Genomic DNA, 19,358 nt, shown 5'->3' on the forward strand with positions numbered 1-19,358 from the left:
ATATACCTGCAAGCCAGATCAGTGTCTCTTTTCTCTGTATTCCCATGGAAATCAAGAGTCCCGCCGAATTTTCCATCGAAACAGTTGATTTGTGTTGTCTCTAGGAATTCTAAAGGGCGTACCGTTGCTTCCTAACCGGTGTCATTTGGGAGATCCGCCTCTGTACGTTCAAATGATTAATTTTGAGACTTTGCTCATGTGTGCAGTAAACCCTTGAATTCCCTAAGACCTTCCTTTCCTCCATCTCCTACCCCATTAAGCCCGCTTCAGTTCATCTCCTGAATTTCTTTGGAATCTGTCAGCCAGCTCTTCCTCAACTTCCTAATACTGAACTTGCCTGTCTGTTGCGATTAGGTCCTAACTGGTGTCCATATATCTTGTTTCCTTCCAATCCACTCTTCACACAAGAAACCTTCAAAGCAAGTTGGAACGTTGCTCATAAACATCGCTCACAAGCATTGTTTTGAGAATAGAAAACACACTGTTGGCCTTTAAGACTCTGCGTGGTCTAGAATCCTCTCTGCTTCTCTAGCCCCATCTTGTGCCACTTTTGCCCTCACTTTCTATGCTTCAGATACACTGAATTAACCTTAGTTCTCACTCATCTGACAGAAGTCAGTTCAGATACTATTTTTCACTGTGATTCCTAGCATTAAGGAATTTGATTATCAGGTTTTGTATGAGGACTATTTCATCAGGGGTACAGAAGTTCTGGCCATCTCTGGTTTTGGATATCCCTTATTTGTTGAGACCTTTGCGTTGTTTGGTTGCCTTTTGTCTGTTTTCCAGATGGGAAAACAGGAACAAGGGAAGTATAGGTTATTACTAGGTGGGGTTGAGCAAGTGGAGCAGCAAACTGCAAAGCAGAAAGAAGAGGGACGTACTATAGAGGGATATGACTTCCATCCTCAAGGCGCCTGCATCCTGTGCAGGGAGACAGCCTAACATAAAATGAGCCTAACAACAAATATATTGACTTCTTACTAAAAATCTCCAGTTCATAGAACCGAGGGGTTTGTACCTTCTCCTTTAAAAGTGATAGTCCTGGGACTTCCCCGGTGGTCCCGTGGTGAAGACTCTGCGCTTCCAATGCAGCAGGCGTGGGTTCAATCCCTGGTTGGGGAGCTAAGATCCCACATGCTGCGCAGCCAAAGAAATTTTTTTCAAAAGTTATACTCCTGTATTATTGGCTTTAGTGGTTTAGATTTTGTTTTACTGTTAAGAAGATTTCAGTTTATTTACCGGGAACAAACAACACATAATGTAAGAATAGTTTCCCAGAAACGATTTCCATCATTCTCTTCCTCCCTTTCTCCCGCAGACTGGTGTTTCACCTTGACAAGTTCTCTGTCATTCCATAGGAAAGCTGTCTGGCTTGGAGGTTGCAATCCCAGGGAATTTTTCATCAGCGGGGAAGTCTCCATCACTACAGAGGAATCAAGGGAGAAGTCAGTCCCTGGTAAGTGAGATGCTCCCCCTAAACACCAACACAGCAGTCGTGTACCTTTCAAGGGGTTCAGGGGCAAGATGGGCAAGGCATTTCTACTAACTCTTCTTAAGGATCATGGACAGTGCCCTATGCTACGAGGTAAGCGGTGACTGCTGTAATTCTTACTGGTGATCCTTTCCTGTCACTGATTCTCGGCTTTCTTTGTATTTCATAGGACTGTTGTAAGTCCAATACAAAATGAGTCTTATTTTTAAAAACCTGAAATGTTTTACAGAGCCTAGCATTCTCATATAGGGTCCTTTCCATTCTCCCCACTTTCCCGAGAGGCTAAGAACACTTCACACCATGAAGTAGGAGAGGGGGTAGAGCCCTTTTTGATGAAATACATCAACAAAGACAGAGTCTTAGCCTGCTTGCTCTCTGGACAGGATCTCGGACCACAAGGTCTTCAATCCTGGTATAAATGAAGGAAGTGAGGACAGTTCAACTGGCACTCTCATAACAAGAGTTCTGAAACACCTTCCAAAGAGACTATAGCAGTAGATGAGGGAAGGGAGTGCTACAGTGTGGTAGTACAGGGGGAATGATCGGCTACAGCAGTGAAAAGTGTGGTACCGATTGGTGTGCTCTCGGGGTTCTTGGACATGTAGCATAGATGACCTCTACAGTGGCCCTCCCACCTTCCCACCTGCATTAGGTGTTCTTTTTTTTGTAATTTATGTTTATGTATTTATTTATTGTTTGAACTTATTTATTCTACGTATTTATTTTTTTGGCTGCACTGCGTCTCTCATTGCTGTGCACGGGCTTTCTCTAGTTGGCGGCTAGCGGGGTCTACTCTTGGTTGTGGTGTGCGGGCTTCTCCTCGCGGTGGCGTCTCTTGTTGCGGAGCATGCGCTCTAGGCGCGTGGGCTTCGGTAGTTGCGGCTCACGGGCTCTAGGATGCAGGGTCAGTCGTTGTGGCACATGGGCTTAGTTGCTCCACGGCATGTGGGATCTTCCCAGACCAGGGCTCGAACCCGTGTCCCCCGCATTGCATTGGCAGGCGGATTCTTAACCACGGCGCCACCAGGGAAGCCCTAGGTGTTCTTACATAGAGTCTAAAAACAGAGAGCACTGAGAGAAGGTAGTGGTTATTAAAGGCTCAGGATCTAAATTCTACCTGTCTCTACACCCCTTCCCAGCTGTCGATTTGACCCCATTTTTGAATGCCGACCTCATTCTTCAACTTTCTCTGCCGTTTGTGTACTCACCTTGAAAACTTGTTTCTGTGATGCGTTGAGCAGACACAGGGTGGCAGATTGCAGAGGTGGAAGCTGGTGGTCGGATATTTGTGGGCTGAATCTCCTTCAGTCCCATTCCCATTTCTGGTTGCACAGAGGCCCTACTTCCTGTGTATGACACAGAGCCATAGGATTGCGGGCAGGAGCCAAGTTCTCCATACAGTAAAGACCCCAGTGTGCCTTGGTTATAGTAATATACCTGGCTTCCTTCCTGGTAGGTAAGTGACAGGTGGCTCTGCCCCTGATTTGGAATCTGAGATGGTGTTCCCTGAGCAAGGCTGGCAGAAAGCGATGGATGTAGAGGGACCATGTTATTGGCGTCTGAAGTTTTATCATACTGGGCTGCCAGAAACATGGAGGAAGCAGCTGTATGCCGGTCAGTGAGTGCCAGAGTAAAGTCTCCGAGTGAAGAAGAATTCTTTTCAGTGCTTGCTGTGATGTCCCACTCAAGAACACCTGGATAGGAAGCAGCTGAAGTGGAGATCTGGCTGTGGTCAGTAACTCCAGATAACATAGTCGTGCTAGAATGTTGGTAAAGGTAGGCACTACCCATGAGTGTCTGGAAAGGGGTACCAGTAGCCGATGCCGAACTGACGGCAGGGGCAGAGACTCTGGAGAAGTTGCAGACGCTTCGTGTTAGGGAAGTTGCATTGCTACAACAGATTTTTAAGCAACAGAGCAATCCAGCCAAGTTTATATTTTAGAGAGAGAACATCTTCCATGTGGAGGATCAGTTGAAATAGAAGAGATTGTTAGAATTGTAGGGCGGTAGTATTCCAGGCAGGAGATGACGAATGCCAGACACCACCTAGTCACAGACATAGCTTTTGCAGAGATCAGCTACATGTTGTTGTTTTTTATTTACTCTCTCATATAATTTTTTTTAAGTCCTGGACCACAAAATACTGTGGCATCGTTGGAAAAATCTGAGACTCGATTCTAGTCTTTTTTCTGTTTGCCTGCTCTGCAGCTTGGGCTTACGTTCTCAAGCCTTACTTTTTCATTGTGAAATAAGAACGGTGCTACTTAACCCGAGAACTCCCCAGGCATATAGACCCGTGGCGTGTGAGGAGCAGTGAAGGAGAGAAGGAATGGAAGTGCTTTGGGGACCCCAAGAGCCCTTCAGAAACCGTTTGTTCTTTTTAATATTGAGCATTAAAAGTGAAGGCATTCCATTTGTTTCACTCAAAAACAAATTCTGTTCTTCTGATAGCCTGTTTTTTTTTTCCACTCCCTTTTTCTATAGTCAGATCAGTTCCTGATGGGCATTCTCCAGTCCACACTATTGCATCTGATTGGAGGCTATGCAAAATTTCCCAGAGACAATGAATTTTGACTGTATAGTAGTTAATTCTTTATAGTACGTTCCTGCAAAAACACTCTTTTCTTCAGAGTTTTTCCTTTTCAGGATAGTGGTAGTGTTGTGGTAACTAATAAAGGCTACTCTTCAGAAAATTGTATAACTCGTTTTTAGTGTATCTACTTCGCTTACTTAATTCCATATTCCCTGTTTTCTAGACAGACTTCTTGGTGTCCACTGTACCCATGGTTTCAACAGGACTGGCTACCTCATGTGCAGGTGAGTTGCCAACCCCAAGAGGCAGAGCATGTTTAAATTGTTCTGTTTACAATAGTAATGTAAGCTAATGTAAGCTGAATGCAAAAAATGCAGTCAGAGAAGTGTATGAAGTGGAAGGCAATTTTGCCCCCTACTCAGATGTTACCACCAGTAATAATTTAGCACATATTTTTTCAGACGTAAAAAATGCAGATATAAGCATATACAATGGTCCCTTGGTATCTGCAGGGGGATTGGTTTTAGGACTCCCCATGGATCCGAAAATCCTCGGATGCTCAAGTCCCGTATGTAAAATGGTGTAGTACAGTCGGGCTTCCATATCTGCAGGTTATGGAACCGTTGGATATACAGAACTGACTGTACCTGTGATTTAATGGTATAGTGTTTTAGACATTCTGGTTTATAATTTAATATATGGAGGACATCTTCGTCTGACAATATTTGGAGACCTCATTCTTATTTATTTATTATTCTTTTTTTTCCTCCAAATTTGCTTTATGTAGTTGGATATAAATAAATGAGCACAAACTTAAGCAAGATACATGTAACAATTTAATAGAACCTGATACTCTTAATTCTTTCAGTGTTTCTCCAACTCATCATGGGGCTCGTAAGAAAAGTAACCAACATGGATACTACTACAGTTGAATGTCAAATCTTTAAGTGCTTAGGACATACTAAATCCTTGTATAATGCACTTATGAGGAACCCTTCAAGAGACTTGTGTTTTGTATGTAGCAAAAAGTGTTAAGAGTCAAATATTCAACTCAGTATAAAATAATAAGAAACACTTCTGATTTGTTAGGTTGAGATTGCTTCTCCTTTTACTAATGAATGATTGTTTTAGCTGTAATATCACTGAGCTGAACAAATATGTCACCTTGGAGTACATAAGGAAAAATAAACACATGCTAAATGGGTAAAACATTACAACTACATCTTTACTAGACCATCTCTACTAACGCTTCAGAAACTTAGAGATTTAGAGTGTTCTTACGTTAATTGCAAGAAAAATAGAAAGAGAGAAATTCCTTCTTTTTTGAGATCACAGCTGTGAAGTCGTGATTATACAAATTCTTCATTTGTGTGCAAAACATGAAACACATTTCTCTTAATTCTCCCTGCTTAGAATTGTCAGTCAACTAGCAGGACTTTCCTTCCAAGAAACAAGAGACTGAGATGTGTTTTATATAACTTCAATAACCTCAGCACTACAGTAAGAAGACATGCAGTATCCTTTTGCTGTGCTTCAAGACAACAGGGAAGGAGGTCACAGGAAAGAAGAAATCAAAATGGTTACAACTGAGAAACTTTTCTCAGTGTAACCATGGTGCCACTTTCATTTTTACATAAGCATGGTGGCATAATTCAAGCTCAATACATCAGAATTCTTAATATTTAAAATTTACCTTGACTTTTAATTATCACCATGTTAACAACCAAAATAATTTGACGAAACTCATAAGAAAGGGTAATGTTAATAAACCCCACTTTACTAGAGTTAGTTTCTGGACACATTAGCTCATTTTTTTTATAGAAGAGGGACAGTGAATCTCAGTTGGCTTACAAGCTAGGAGATCACTTTGAATTCTGCATTTCTTAACTGCAAACAGATATAGCACTTGTAACAGGTTATAACTGGTTTTCAGCTGGTTTTCAAGCACAGAGCCAGCCCCAACAGTAATAGTACACTATTGAAAAAGACCTAAGGCAATGAATTCCATTTCCAGTGGAAAGAAAGAATCGTATGGTCTTGGACAAACAATTCTGATGGTTTACTTAACAGTCACTTAGTAGTTCTTCCTTGCTCATAGAGCTTTATGACTTTTTTGAGGAGTGAAGCATTCAGCTTGAGTGGATAAATCCTTGTTAGGCTAAGACAATCATTATCATATCCCTCTTTGCCATGAATTGTCTTACGAATGGTCATATCAGTCTGTTTTGGCAAATGAGTAATTAAGGGAAGGCTGTTATTGTGCTTATGAGAATGATATTTTTCTCTGAGAAAAGATAAATAGGCATTAGGAAAATGACCATTTGGGCTCTTTTTCTGCTTCCTCCTTGTTTTGTGAGAATATGATATTTGGTTTTACAGCAGCCATCTTGTGACCCTGAGATGATCATATGCCAATAATGACAAATGGTAGATTAGAAAGAACCAGCAAAGACAGAAAACAGCAACATCAATAGTAACAACAATCACAGCAAAAGAACAATGGGACCTTAACTTGTGGAGTTCCTATAAAGTAAAAAATATAAGTGCTCTATGTTTATTCTAAAACAAAAAAAGAACTATGCAAACCAGCTTAAAACTCCTTTTTTTGTGCCAGTGTTCTAAAATGTGGCTTTTCATAAAACCTTGACCCAAATGCCAGCAACTTCAGAAAAGAATTTGGGTAGGGGGAAGAAGAAAGTTATCTCACTTAGGAAAAACAACCACTATCTTTATCCTAATCTTTGGCACACAGTTGAAACATATATAGCTGCTGTAACACTTTACACAATTCCTATGTACTGGAGGAATAACAAGATCTAAATAACAATTATATTTTTCAACACTGGGTGAAGGCTTTACATAAAAATACCATCCTCCTTTTTCCCCCTAAATTTCTAAAATATCACGTGCTTTTCCCCAACATCTGCAGCCGTTCAGGAATTTTTAGGAAACTTTCATGCATGATCTTAATTCCTAATCCCTGGCTCTTTGGGCTCAACCACAAAAGATCAAAACCACCAAAAATGATGGTTCACTTGAAGTCAGGTGAGAGACACTGGCTCAGTTAGTCTCGTAGGACAAAAGCAGTGCTGCATCAACTGTCTCCATGCAGGAGGGGCACGTGAAGGATCTCATCAGCCAGTCATCTGTACAGCCCAGGTGATCTGCATACACAGCAGAAATCAAATTGGGTTCTCATAAACAAAGTGCATCATACAGATCACACACTCCCCGATCTTTTTTTTAAATATTTGTTTTATTTTATTTATTCATTTATTTGGTTGTGCCGGGTCTTAATTGCAGTCGGTGGGCTCCTTAGTTGTGGCATGCAAACTCTTAGTTGCGGCATGCATGTGGGATCTAGTTCCCTGACCGGGGAACGAACCCGGGCCCCCTGCGTTGGGAGTGTGGAGTCTTTAGCCGCTGCACCACCAGGGAAGTCCCCCGGATCCTTTTTTCTGATCCATTTCTTCCAGGGTCATAAACTCCTTCAGGCTGATGCTGTATGAGGCCTATTCTTTGAGCTATCCTAATTTGCTCCTCTCAGCTGAGGTGCTAGGCGAGTCTGACTAGGTGTTGGATGAGAGACCAAAACTGGAACTTGATCCAGATATGGCAGCAGCAGCTCCTGATCCAGCTCCGTCCCCTTGCCAAAGCTAGCCCAGTCGGATTGAGACTTGTGAGGCAGGGAGATGTCATCCGAAGTGGGGGACTTAAGGCAGTTCCCCATCTTCCGGGGCTTGAGTGTGTGATCTGTGTGCTGTTTTGACAGTCTCCCAACCTCATTCTTTTTTTTTTTTTTTTTTTTTTTTAATTAGTTTATTTATTTATTTATTTTTGAATTTAAAAAATTTATTTATTTTTTATACAGCAGGTTCTTATTAGTTATCTATTTTATACATATTAGTGTATATATGTCAATCCCAATCTCCCAATTCATCTCACCACCACCGACCCCCGCCCTGCCCCGCTTTCCCCCCTTGATGTCCATACGTTTGTTCTCTACATCTGTGTCTCTATTTCTGCCTTGCAAACCGGTTCTTCTGTACCACTTTTCTAGATTCCACATATATGCATTAATATATAATATTTGTTTTTCTCTTTCTGACTGACTTCACTCTGTATGACAGTCTCGAGGTCCATCCACGTCTCTACAAATGACCCAAGTTCGTTCTTTTTTATCGCTGAGTAATATTCCATTGTATATGCGTACCACATCTTCTTTGTCCGTGCACCTGTCGATGGGCGTTTAGGTTGCTTCCGTGACCTAGCTATTGTGAATAGTGCTGCAGTGAACATTGGGGTGCATATGTCTTTTTGAATTATGGTTTTCTCTGGGTATATGCCCAGTAGTGGGATTACTGGGTCATATGGTAATTCTATTTTTAGTTTTTAAGGAACCTGCATACTGTTCTCCATAGTGGCTGTATCAGTTTACATTCCCACCAGCAGTGCAAGAGGGTTCCCTTTCCTCACATCCTCTCCAGCATTTGCTGTTTGTAGATTTTCTGATGATGCCCATTCTAAGCGGTGTGAGGTGATACCTCATTGTAGTTTTGATTTGCATTTCTTTAATAATTAGTGATGTTGAGCAGCTTTTCGTGTGCTTCTTGGCCATCTGTATGTCTTCTTTGGAGAAATGTCTATTTAGGTCTTCAGCCCATTTTTTGATTGGGTTGTTTGTGTTTTTAATAGTGAGCTGCATGACCTATTGATATATTTTGGAGATTAATCCTTTGTTGATCGGTTTATTTTTTTTTTTAAGGCTGCATTGTTCCTTTGCTTACTGATGAACATGTACAAGTCAGAAGTTTTTGATATTATAAAACATCAAAGTAATGAACATTCCTGTGTGAACATCTTTGAATATATATGCTTTGTCTCAGTTAACTTCACTCAGAATGGGACTTCTGCATCAAGGAGTTTATGCCCTTATGCTTTTTGTGGGTGTTGCTACACTGTACCAATGTATGGTTGTTCATGCAGGAAATACGTATTGAGCATCTGTTATGTTTAAGCACTGTGCTGGGTGCTAGCAAAAAGACTTGAGAAATTTTGTGAGTGAGGAGACTTGACCTGCCTGCCCTTTGTGAATTCTAGCAGTCCAGAGAGGGAATAGCTATTCAAGAATCACACTCTGCATGTAGAATTACAACTCTGACAGGTGCCAAGGAGAGGGACATGGTACCATGAGAGCATATTTTAGGGAGGATTTGATCTCATCATGGAGATTAGAGAAGGTTTAGGGATGTTTCAGCTGATATCTGAAGGATGAGTAGGTATTAACCAGATAGGGACGTTGGGGAGAGATTTCTGAGCATAAGGAATAGCAAAAGACCCTCTAAGAGGAAAGCATATGCTGTGTTGGAGGAACTGGCCAGGAAGGTGGGGCCGTTGGGGGAGCATGTCATTATAATGGAGCTGCAAGTGTGGGTAGGAGCTCGATCGTGCAGGCTTATGTTTAAGGTTTCAGACTTGAAGAGTAATAGAAAACCATTGAACTATTTTTGTTGAAGGTGAGTGTGTGGAACATACCCAATTGCATTTTCAACCTATCGTTTTGCTACCGAGTGGAGAATACACTGCAGGGAGAAAGAGTGGAAGCGAGGAAGCAAGTTAGGAGACTTGTGTAGAAATTGGGCATAATGGTGGCTTGGACCAGGGTATGGTGGTCATTTTGGTGGAAAGATGTGGACAGATTCTAGAGGTATGTAGGCAGTATCATTGTCAGCACTGGTGGTGGGTTGAGGATGAGGGTGAGGGAGAAATAGCTGTCAGTGATGGTGATTCCTAAGTTTCTGGCTCCTGTGGTTGGTTAGATAGGGTTTTTTAGATATGATGTTAATATTTGTCCTAATTTGTCTTTTGTTATTTGTTGGTTCTTGATGAATACTCTTGTCATATTAAGTCTCCTGTTTTTAGTGTACAAAGCATTTTGACCGAAACTGACCGTTGTATGTTATCAGATAACTTTTTAACATCTGCCAGTTTGGTCCTGTATTTTATTCTCTTTCATTTATTGATTAAATTGTTGTATTAATGTAAATAACTATATTAATAGATTTTCTAAAGTTGCGTTATCCTTGCATCCTTGGTCCTTGGAATAAAGCCTGTTTTTTTTTTTTTTTTTTTTTTTTTTTTTGGCTGTGTTGGGTCTTTGTTTCTATGCGAGCGCTTTCCCTAGTTGCGGCAAGCGGGGGCCACTGTTCATCGCGGTGGGCGGGCCTCTCACTATCGCGGCCTCTCTTGTTGCAGAGCACGGGCTCCAGACGCGCAGGCTCAGTAGTTGTGGCTCACGGACCCAGTCGCTCCGGGGCATGTGCGATCTTCCCAGACCAGAGCTCGAATCCGTGTCCCGTGCATTGGCAGGCAGATTCTCAACACTGCGCCACCAGGGAAACTCCGGAATAAAGCCTTTTTGTAGTCATGGTATATATCATGCTTTAATAATTATTGATTAGATATGCTGATATTTTCTTAGGATTTTTCTATCTGTATTTGTAAAGCACAATTGGACCTTTTTTTGCAAAAACTTGATTTTCTTTCCTTTTTATTTACAAATGACTCGAATTTTGTTGTTTTGTAGATATTTGATTGATGTAGAAGGCATGTGGCCAGATGATGCAATTGAATGTAAGTATAAGGGTTGTCACTACTTTTCCCTTGTTATAAAATTTGAAGGGAGAAATGTAAGGGAATTTCTCAAATTTTGGAAAAATAGAAAAGTCTGTAATTCATTTGTTCTGACATACGATAACCTTTTACCAAAAGTTTATAAAGGGATGTATCTGGAAATAGCAAGATATAATAGCCTGAATAATTAGTCAGTGGATTTCAGCATTTTTTTTTTCTTTTTAAAATTTATTTAATTAATTAATTTACTTTTGATATTATATCCACTGCCCCACCAAGGAAGTCCCTTTTTCTTCCTTCCTTCTTTCCTTCCTCCCTTCCTTCCTTCCTTCCTTTAAAGCTCCAAGTCATTTAAAATACATGACTTCTTACTAAAAATCTCCAGTTCATAGAACCAAGGGGTTTATAACTTCTCCTTTAAAAGTGATATTCCTGGGACTTCCCTGGTGGTCCCGTGGTGAAGACTCTGCGCTTCCAATGCAGCAGGCGTGGGTTCAACCCCTGGTTGGGGAGCTAAGATCCCACATGCTGCGCAGCCAAAGAACTTTTTTTCAAAAGTTATATTCCTGTATTATTGACTTTAGTGGTTTAGATTTTTTTTTTAATGTTTAGAAGATTTCAGTTTCTTTACCAGGAACAAACAAAACGTAATGTAAAACTAGTTTTGCAGAAACGATTTCCATCATTCTCTTCTTCCCTTTCTCCTGCAGACTGGTGTTTTATCTTTACAAGTTCTCCGTCATTCCATAAGAAAGCTGCTCGTCTTCTGGTTTCATAAGAGATGGTGAACAGTGGTAAAATATCCAGTTGACCGAAATTTCTAGAGTACACTTCAGGGAGCGAATGATGGGGTGGAATGTTGGGGCAGAGTGAGAGATACAGATTCTGGTGAGACTGAGAGTCATGCACAAAAATTACTGGGCTGTGGTGAAGGGAGAACAAAACTAAATCAGGTTCCTGCTGGTGGACAGGAAGCCAAGATGAAGAAGAATGGTGCGTAGCTAGGCAGTGTAATTAGGCCCCTAAGTGCTGTGTCTCCTGATAGTAATTATGAACAGAAACCAAATAATAGTTACTAATAACATGGAGGTGACCAATCCTTGAGAGCTGAGGCAGAGAGAAGGAAAGATGGCATTATGCCTTGTCTCTGGTGCCTTGAGTTTCCCAGGCTGGTTTGTGACCAATCTTGGGTGAAATCATAACTAAGTCATTTCTGCTAAGGTGATCGGCTTTCGTGGGGTCCTTTCTCTGCACTCTGTCCAATGGTAAAGCCCACTGGTTTATGCCTCCTGGAAAACAGTTATTCCAAAGCAGTATAAGTGAAGCATTGATGAAACAGCCATGAAGAACATGTTTCCACATGGCCTCGCACCACCTTTTCAAAGTGCTGTAAAACTTTTTTCATCCAAAAATCAGTAACAGAAAAGGATTGGGATCAAATCCCGTACAGAGGTAGTGTAAGAAAAAAGAGAATAAGGAGCAGAATAGCATGTCTTCAGACAATAAAATCAAGTTGGAAAAGACAGGTCCACAAAACAGATCAAAACTGTAACCTATTATTTCAAAGTGGGCTAAAAGATGTTAGGAAAAACAATGCGAAAGATGAAAGAACATGGATCGAGGAGGGAATGGGAAGTTATTGTTTAGTGGCTATAGAGTCTCTGTTTGGGATGGTGGAAAAGTTCTGGAAATGGTAAATGCTGATAAATGCCACCTATGGGTGTTTGGTTTTAGTTGATCTTCTTCCATGAAAGGGTTTGGAGAGATTCAGAAGCTATGCTGCTGCCTCCATCTTTCTGATGTCCTGCTCAATCTTTTGACATAATTATTTTGAATTTGCACAGTGGTGATGGTTGCACAGCATTGTGAATGTATTTAATGTCACTGAATTGTATACTTGAAAATGGTTGAAATAATAAATTTTGTTTTATGTATATTTTACCATAATAAAAAAAAGATGAAAGAACAGCATAAACCAGAATTAGGTAAGATGATAGAACTCAAGACAGAATTCAAAATAAAAGAAAAAAGTTTCAGAAATGAGGACTAAATTTAAAATAATACAAGAGTGGGGACTTCCCTGGTTGTCCAGTGGTTAAGAATCCACCTTGCAGTGCAGGGGATGCAGGTTCGGTCCCTGGTTGGGGAACTGAGATCCCACATGCTGCAGGGCAACTAAGCCCGCACGCCGCAACTACTGAGCCCACGTGCTCTGGAGCCCACGCGCCACAACTGGAGAGCCCACGAGCCGCAAGGAAGAGCCCACGCACTGCAACAAAGAGCCCACGTGCTGCAACTAATACCCGACACCTCCAAAAATAAATAAGTTAATTAATTAAATAAATTAAATAAAATAATACGAGTGAATGAACATAATGGATAATGCCTTAAGAGAAACAAACAAGAAGAGGAAAAAATTTTTTTAAATCAAAAAGAAGATAAAAAGAATTTTAGAGAAATGGCAAACATAACAGATAGGCAAGAAAGAGTCAGGACAGCTCTGAAAAGAGAAATATAAATACGTATAAGGGGCTTTCCTGGTGGTGCAGTGGTTAAAAATCCTCCTGCCAATGCAGGGGATATGGGTTCGATCCCTGGCCCAGGAAGATCCCACATGCCATGGAGAAGCTAAGCCCGTGAGACACAACTACTGAGCCTGTGTGCCACAACTACTGAAGCCCACGCGCCTAGAGCCCGTGCTCGGCAACACGAGGAGCCACCGCAATGAGAAGCCCGCTTGCCGCAACTAGAGAAAGCCTGCGCACAGCAACAAAGACCCAAAGCAGCCAAAAATAAATAAATAAATACATTAAAATATATATATACGTATAAGAATCTGTTATACCATAAAAGTGACATTTCAAATCAGTGGGACAGATTAGTCAATAAGTTGTGATACATAAATGTTGGGGTATAAATATTTCTCTGGAAGGATCCACAGCACGGCCAAAGCAGATGTCTCTGAGGAGGGAAATGTGTGGCTGGGGAACGTGGGGAAAAGGGTCACTTTTCATTGAATACCCTTGTGTACCTTTTCTAGTGTTCTGTCATGTGAATCTATTACCTCTGAAGTTTGCCTGAGTTCAAACCCCAGTTCCCCCAATTGCTAGCTCTTAATCTAGGGCAAACTCTTCACACTCTCCAAGCCTCTTAATCTGTGAAGTAAGGTCAGTAACTCAGCCTGGTGCTGCCTGGCACAGAATAAACTCTCAAAAAATGGACATTATTAGTGAAAAAAACCCAAATGCCCATCAGTGGATGAATGGATTTTTTTAAATGTGGTGGATATGTGAAATATTATACAGCCATAAAAAGGAATGAAGTACTAACACATGCTACAACATGGACGAACTTGAAAACATTATGCTAAGTGAAAGAAGCCAGAGACAGCGGTCACATTTGTATTATTTCATGAAATGTCCAGAAAAGGCAAAACCATAGCAACAGAAAGCAAATTAATGGTTGCCAGGGCTGAAGGAAGAGGGGATGAAGAGTGCCTGCTGATGCTTAAGGGGGCTTCTTTTTGGGGTGATGAAAACGTGATGGGTTAGATGCCGGTGATGGTTGCATAGGCTTGTGGATGTACTAAATGACACTGAATTTGCAGTTTCAGAAGGTGAATTTTATGGCATGTGAATGACATCTCAAAAAAATAATTTTGAAAATGAAAATTGCCCATTTTCCCATAGTCACTATCCACTGTCTCCATCTCTCCCTTCTCCCCACTGCATTCCTTTTCACGCCCAGCCCTGCCGCTCTCTCCCATCGTCACTCCCTCGAGCTGCCCCACGAGGCCTCCCAGGGAGCCTCTGAACCCCTGGGCGCCTGCGTCCTGTGGCTGTTGGAGCTGCTGCCCAGTGCGCGTGCCCCCACCACTCTCACCCGTGAGAGTGGACGCTTCCGTCGGATTTTTTCTCATGCGTTTCAGTAGATGGTGATGTTTACAAAAGGCGGCACGTGCCCTGCTCAATGGAGGAAGCCCCTCAAGTTAATATTTAGGCGCGTGCAGAAGTTTGATCTCGTCCACCAGTAACCTCAGGATGCTGTGCTCTGAAAGCCAGGTTGGCCGCCTACGGGCATCTGCAAATACAGAGGACTTCAGAGGCATTTGGGCCTCAAATTGAGTCCTTGTACCTCCACATGGGATGTGACCTCAGCCCTTTGCTGCACCTCTGTAAGTGAAGTGGCACAGGAATACCGGCCTTGCCTGTCTTTGCCAAGGTTAACTGAAGAGCGCATTCGCTCCCCTCGTGCTTAGGTGTTGAGTACATCGTGATTTACATACCAGGCCCTATTCGTGGGCCTCCTGATGCAGCAGTTCCCTTGGCTCTGCCCCTGTCGTCAGCTGCCCCTAGGATAACTCTGAGCCCTAGCCACTTCTCTGGTAGATTTCCCTATTCCCCCACTATAGTCACACCTGAATAAGGCAACTCAGACCTTTCAGAGATGTGTCCTGAACCTCTTGTTTTCTGAAATACCTATCTGGTGGTTGTGAGACTTAAGGCCAGCGTCCCCGAGAGACTTTTTCTATTTCTCCTAGTAAACCTAGACTCATCTTCTGTCACCTTCAACTCTACTCCAATTGTGTTCTTTCAACCCAGACCTCTGACCCTGCTTTTTACTTCTGCCATTTCATCCTCACTCCTGCTTCCTTTCCTAAATCCATACGTCTCTTTTGGCCTTCCTAGCCCTGGGCCAAGTTCCTTCCTCTTTGCTCAGTTTTTACCCCTTTCCTTCATTCTCCCATCCAACTTTCAGTCCTTCCTTTCTCACGCCCCAGTTAGCAGCATCTCAAAATTCTTAAGGTTTATTACTCATCTATTAATTGTATTCCATTTACTTATTCAGTTCTATACCTATCTTACCTATGTATGGAAGAACAGCTGGTAGCCAAGGTGGCACCAAGAATCCTAGCAGCTCTCACTTGACGTATCCGTAGTAGACAGCAATTTCCATTTCTTTTTCCCTCTCAGTGAAAAATTGCAGCTTCCCCGAAGAGGTGTATCTGGCAGCATTCTCCCGTTGTTGTTGAGCCCGCCTCTTCATGGCCTCTCGCTCTGGCCTCTGCTCTTGTTCGATGGGCTTTGACATGACTGGCTCAGGCACGTTGGGTTCCCTCCATGGAACTCGTTGCTTGCTGAAGTCTTGGCATAGAAGTTGGGTTTGGAGCTTGGATGGGGACTGGCGCTTAGTCACAGCAGGGGGAACAGGCTTCCCGCTGGAGAGAAGCGCCAGATGAAGTTTTGTAGGGTGCAGGCCTAAGAGCAGCAGACTGAGGGGACACGAGGCTGGGTATGGTTGGTCCAAGCCGGTTGGGTTGGGTTGGTCACAGTTGGCTGAGCTGGTTTGGCGGGACCTGGCAGAGAGGCAGGAACTGGCTGGGATGAATTGACTGCAGCAGGTTGAGCTGAGTCAGTAGAACCAGGCTGGGCACGGTAAGCCCCAGCAGGCCGATGTGAGGCCAGAGACTGTGGCCTCCGAGGAGCGGGTCGAGCTTGAGGCTTGTCCCAGGCAGAAAAAGGCAGAGGTATCAACTTGACCTTCCCAGGAGGAGGCCGCTCATACTGGGATGAGGATAGACACTCTGTTTCAGCACTGCTGACTGGTTTCTGGGCTTCGACTTGAGTTTTCTCAGCACTCTTACCCTCATGTGGGGTATGCCGCCATGGCTGGATGGCTGGGGGTCTTTGGGGTTGCTTGAATTTCCCAAGAGCCGACAGGAAGAGAGCCCAGTTTTCTTATCATCCTTCTTCCCCAGCGCATGAAGAACCTTCACAGACTCCAGCATGCGCATGCCTAGGGAGGTTCGAGGCTTTTTAAAGCTCAGTTTGGTGTTTTTTTCGCTTCGTCTCGGGAATTGTTGGCTTCTCTTCTGCCTTGACTTTGTTCCCTGACTGCTTGTTCTCTTCAGCCTTGTTTCTTCCTCTGGTCCTTTTGGTCTTTTCCTGCCCGTGGCTCTTAGTTTTGCTGATCTTTCTGGATGCAGCTTTCTGAGGTTTGCCTTGAGAGTGCTTGGCCGTGTTCACAGGAGCCCTGTCACTGACTGCAGCGTGGCATGTAACCACTTCTCCCCCTAACAGGCACTCTGGATTCTTTGGCTGGATTTTGGCCTTGGGAGCGCCACTGATAGGCTCAGAGGCTTTCTGTTTGTTCTTCCTGGGTTGATCAGAGGGAACCTTTATGACACTTGGCTTTTCCTGCACCTGATTCACCTTAAAGGCTCTGGCATCTTTGGCTTTGATCCCGTTGGGACCTTGGGATTGATCAAGATCTTTCAAAGAACTAAAGAGCTGGGGAAGGTGAATATCCTCCGCCAGTGTAGTAATGTCTGCAAGACCACTGCTGGATTCGATCCCATTTTCGAGTGTCCCTAGGTCCTCACGACTCAGGCTGTTCTTTCCCAGATCAGCATTTTCAGAACCAGGCTGCTCCTCTTGGCTGAGGGGATCGGTGCAGGCCAGCGGCTGGTGAATATCAGGGATTCCTAAAGGGAGTAGTGGAGGATCTTGGTTTTCTTTTGGGATGTGTTAGGCATCCAGAATCTTTGAAAGCTTGGTTTTAATATCATCCACGTGCTTACTCTCTATTTGTCCCTGGCTTGGAGCTGGAGGCAGGGCCAGGAGACGCCTGGCACTCTGGACTGGAGCTGTCACTGAAATGTCCCCAAGTTCAGATGCTGGGTTACTCTCAAATATGTGACTGTTTCTGCTACTGCAGGACTTGGGGAGTTCTTGAGTTTGTGTCACACAAAATGTCTGGCTTGGAGGTTGCAATCCCAGGGAATTTTTCATCACCAGGGATGTCTCCGTCACTACAAAGGAATCAAGGTAAAAGTCCAGTCCCTGGTAAGTGAGATGCTCCCGCTAAACTCCAACACAGCAATCATGTACCGTTCAAGGTACATGATTGCTGTGTTGGTGTTTAGGGGCAGGATGGGCGAGGCATTTCTAGTAACTCTTCTTAAGGATCATGGACAATGCCCTGTGCTACGAGATAAGCGGTGACTGTTGTAGTTCTTACTGGTGATCATTTCATGTCACTGATTCTTGGCTTTCTTTGTATTTCATAGGATTGTTATAAGTCCAATACAAAATGAGTCTTATTTTTAAAAAACTAAAGTGTTTTACAAAGCCTAGCATTCTCATGTAGAGTCTTTCCAATTCTCCCCACTTTCCTGAGAGGCTAAGAACACTTCACACCATGAACTAGGAGAGGGGGTAGAGCCCTTTCTGATGAAATACATCAACAAAGACAGAGTCTTAGCCTGCTTGCTCTCTGGACAGGATCTCGGACCACAAGGTCTTCAATCCTGGTATAAATGAAGGAAGTGAGGACAGTTCAACTGGCACTCTCATAACAAGAGTTCTGAAACACCTTCCAAAGAGACTGTAGCAGTAGATCAGGGAAGGGAATGCTACAGTGTGGTAGTACAGGGGGAATGATCGGCTACAGCAGTGAAAAATGTGGTACCTATTGGTGTGCTCTCGGGGTTCTTGTACATGTAGCATAGATGACCTTTACAGTGTCCCTCCCACCTTCCCACCTGCATTAGGTGTTCTGTTTTTTTTTTTTAATTTGTTTATTTATTTTTTGAACTTATTTATTTTATGTATTAATTTTTTTGGCTGCACTGGGTCTTCATTGCTGTGCACGGGCTTTCTCTAGTTGCGGCTAGCGGGGGCTACTCTTGGTTGCGGTGTGCGGGTTTCTCATCGCAGTGGCTTCTCTTGTTGCGGAGTATGGGCTCTAGGCGCATGGGCTTCAGTAGTTGTGGCTCCCGGGCTCTAGAATGCAGGCTCAGTAGCTGTGGCACATGCGCTTAGTCGCTCCACTGCATCTGGGATCTTCCCTGACCAGGCCTCGAACCCGTGTCCCCTGCCTTGGCAGGCGGATTCTTAACCACGGCGCCACCAGGGAAGCCCTAGGTGTTCTCATATAGAGTCTAAAAACAGAGAGCACTGAGCGAAGGTAGTGCTTATTAAAGGCTCAGGATCTAAATTCTACCTGTCTGTACACCACTTCCCAGCTGTAGATTTGACCCCATTTTTGAATGCTGACCTCATTCTTCAACTTTCTTGCTGTTTGTGGGGCTTGCACTTTGGCATTTTCTTAAAAGCTAAACATAAACTTACCATATGACCCAGCAATTCCAGTCCTGCGTATATATGCAAAAGAAATGAAAACCTATGTCCACAGAAAAACTTTTACAAAAATGTTCATAGCAGCATGATTCACGTTATCCGGAAAAAAAAAAAAAAAATGAAACAATCCAAATGTCCAACAACTGGCAACTGGATAAACAAAATGTGGTAGAGCCATACAATGGAATACTAACCAGCAATAAAAAGGAGTACTGGTACACACTATAACAAGGATGAATCTTGAAAACATCATGCTAAGAAGCTAGATGCAAAGACTAGATATTATATAATTCTATTTACATGAAATGTGCAGAAAAGGAAAAAGGCAGATTGGAGGTTGTCTGGGGCTGGGAATGTGGATTGATTGCAAACAGGTATAAGGGACTTTTCTGGGTAACAGAAGTGTTCTAAAACTGGATTGTGGTGATGATTGCACAGCTCTGTAAATTTACTAAAAATAATTGAATTGTATACTTAAAATGGATGTATTTTATGGTATGTAAATTAAACTTCTATAAAGTGTTTTAAAAATCTCTGTAAAGATATGCCAGAACAA

At 42.9% G+C, this 19,358-nt stretch overlaps 1 long non-coding RNA gene and 1 pseudogene across 7 annotated transcripts; one reads left to right on the forward strand and one right to left on the reverse strand.

Moving 5' to 3' along the window:
* Nucleotides 1-1,320: 1,320 nt before the first annotated feature.
* On the forward strand, nt 1,321-18,929 carry LOC309621959. Of its 6 annotated transcripts, XR_014240349.1 has the most exons (6): nt 3,339-4,071; nt 4,252-4,312; nt 5,442-5,783; nt 10,284-10,457; nt 10,615-10,661; nt 11,372-18,929. It is a non-coding gene; the product is annotated as an uncharacterized lncRNA (long non-coding RNA). The 6 variants fall into 6 exon arrangements; XR_014240345.1 differs by lacking the exons at nt 3,339-4,071; nt 5,442-5,783 and adding an exon at nt 1,321-1,459; XR_014240347.1 differs by having other exon boundaries at nt 3,339-4,312.
* Nucleotides 5,801-8,686, reverse strand: LOC309621958 (RING finger protein 11 pseudogene; annotated as a pseudogene). Its single transcript has one exon. The product of its transcript is annotated as an RING finger protein 11 pseudogene (transcript).
* Nucleotides 18,930-19,358: the final 429 nt, after the last annotated feature.

Source organism: Balaenoptera borealis, assembly GCF_965194805.1.
Source record: "Balaenoptera borealis genome assembly, contig: HAP1_SCAFFOLD_1284, whole genome shotgun sequence".
Taxonomy (NCBI): Eukaryota; Metazoa; Chordata; class Mammalia; order Artiodactyla; family Balaenopteridae; genus Balaenoptera; species Balaenoptera borealis.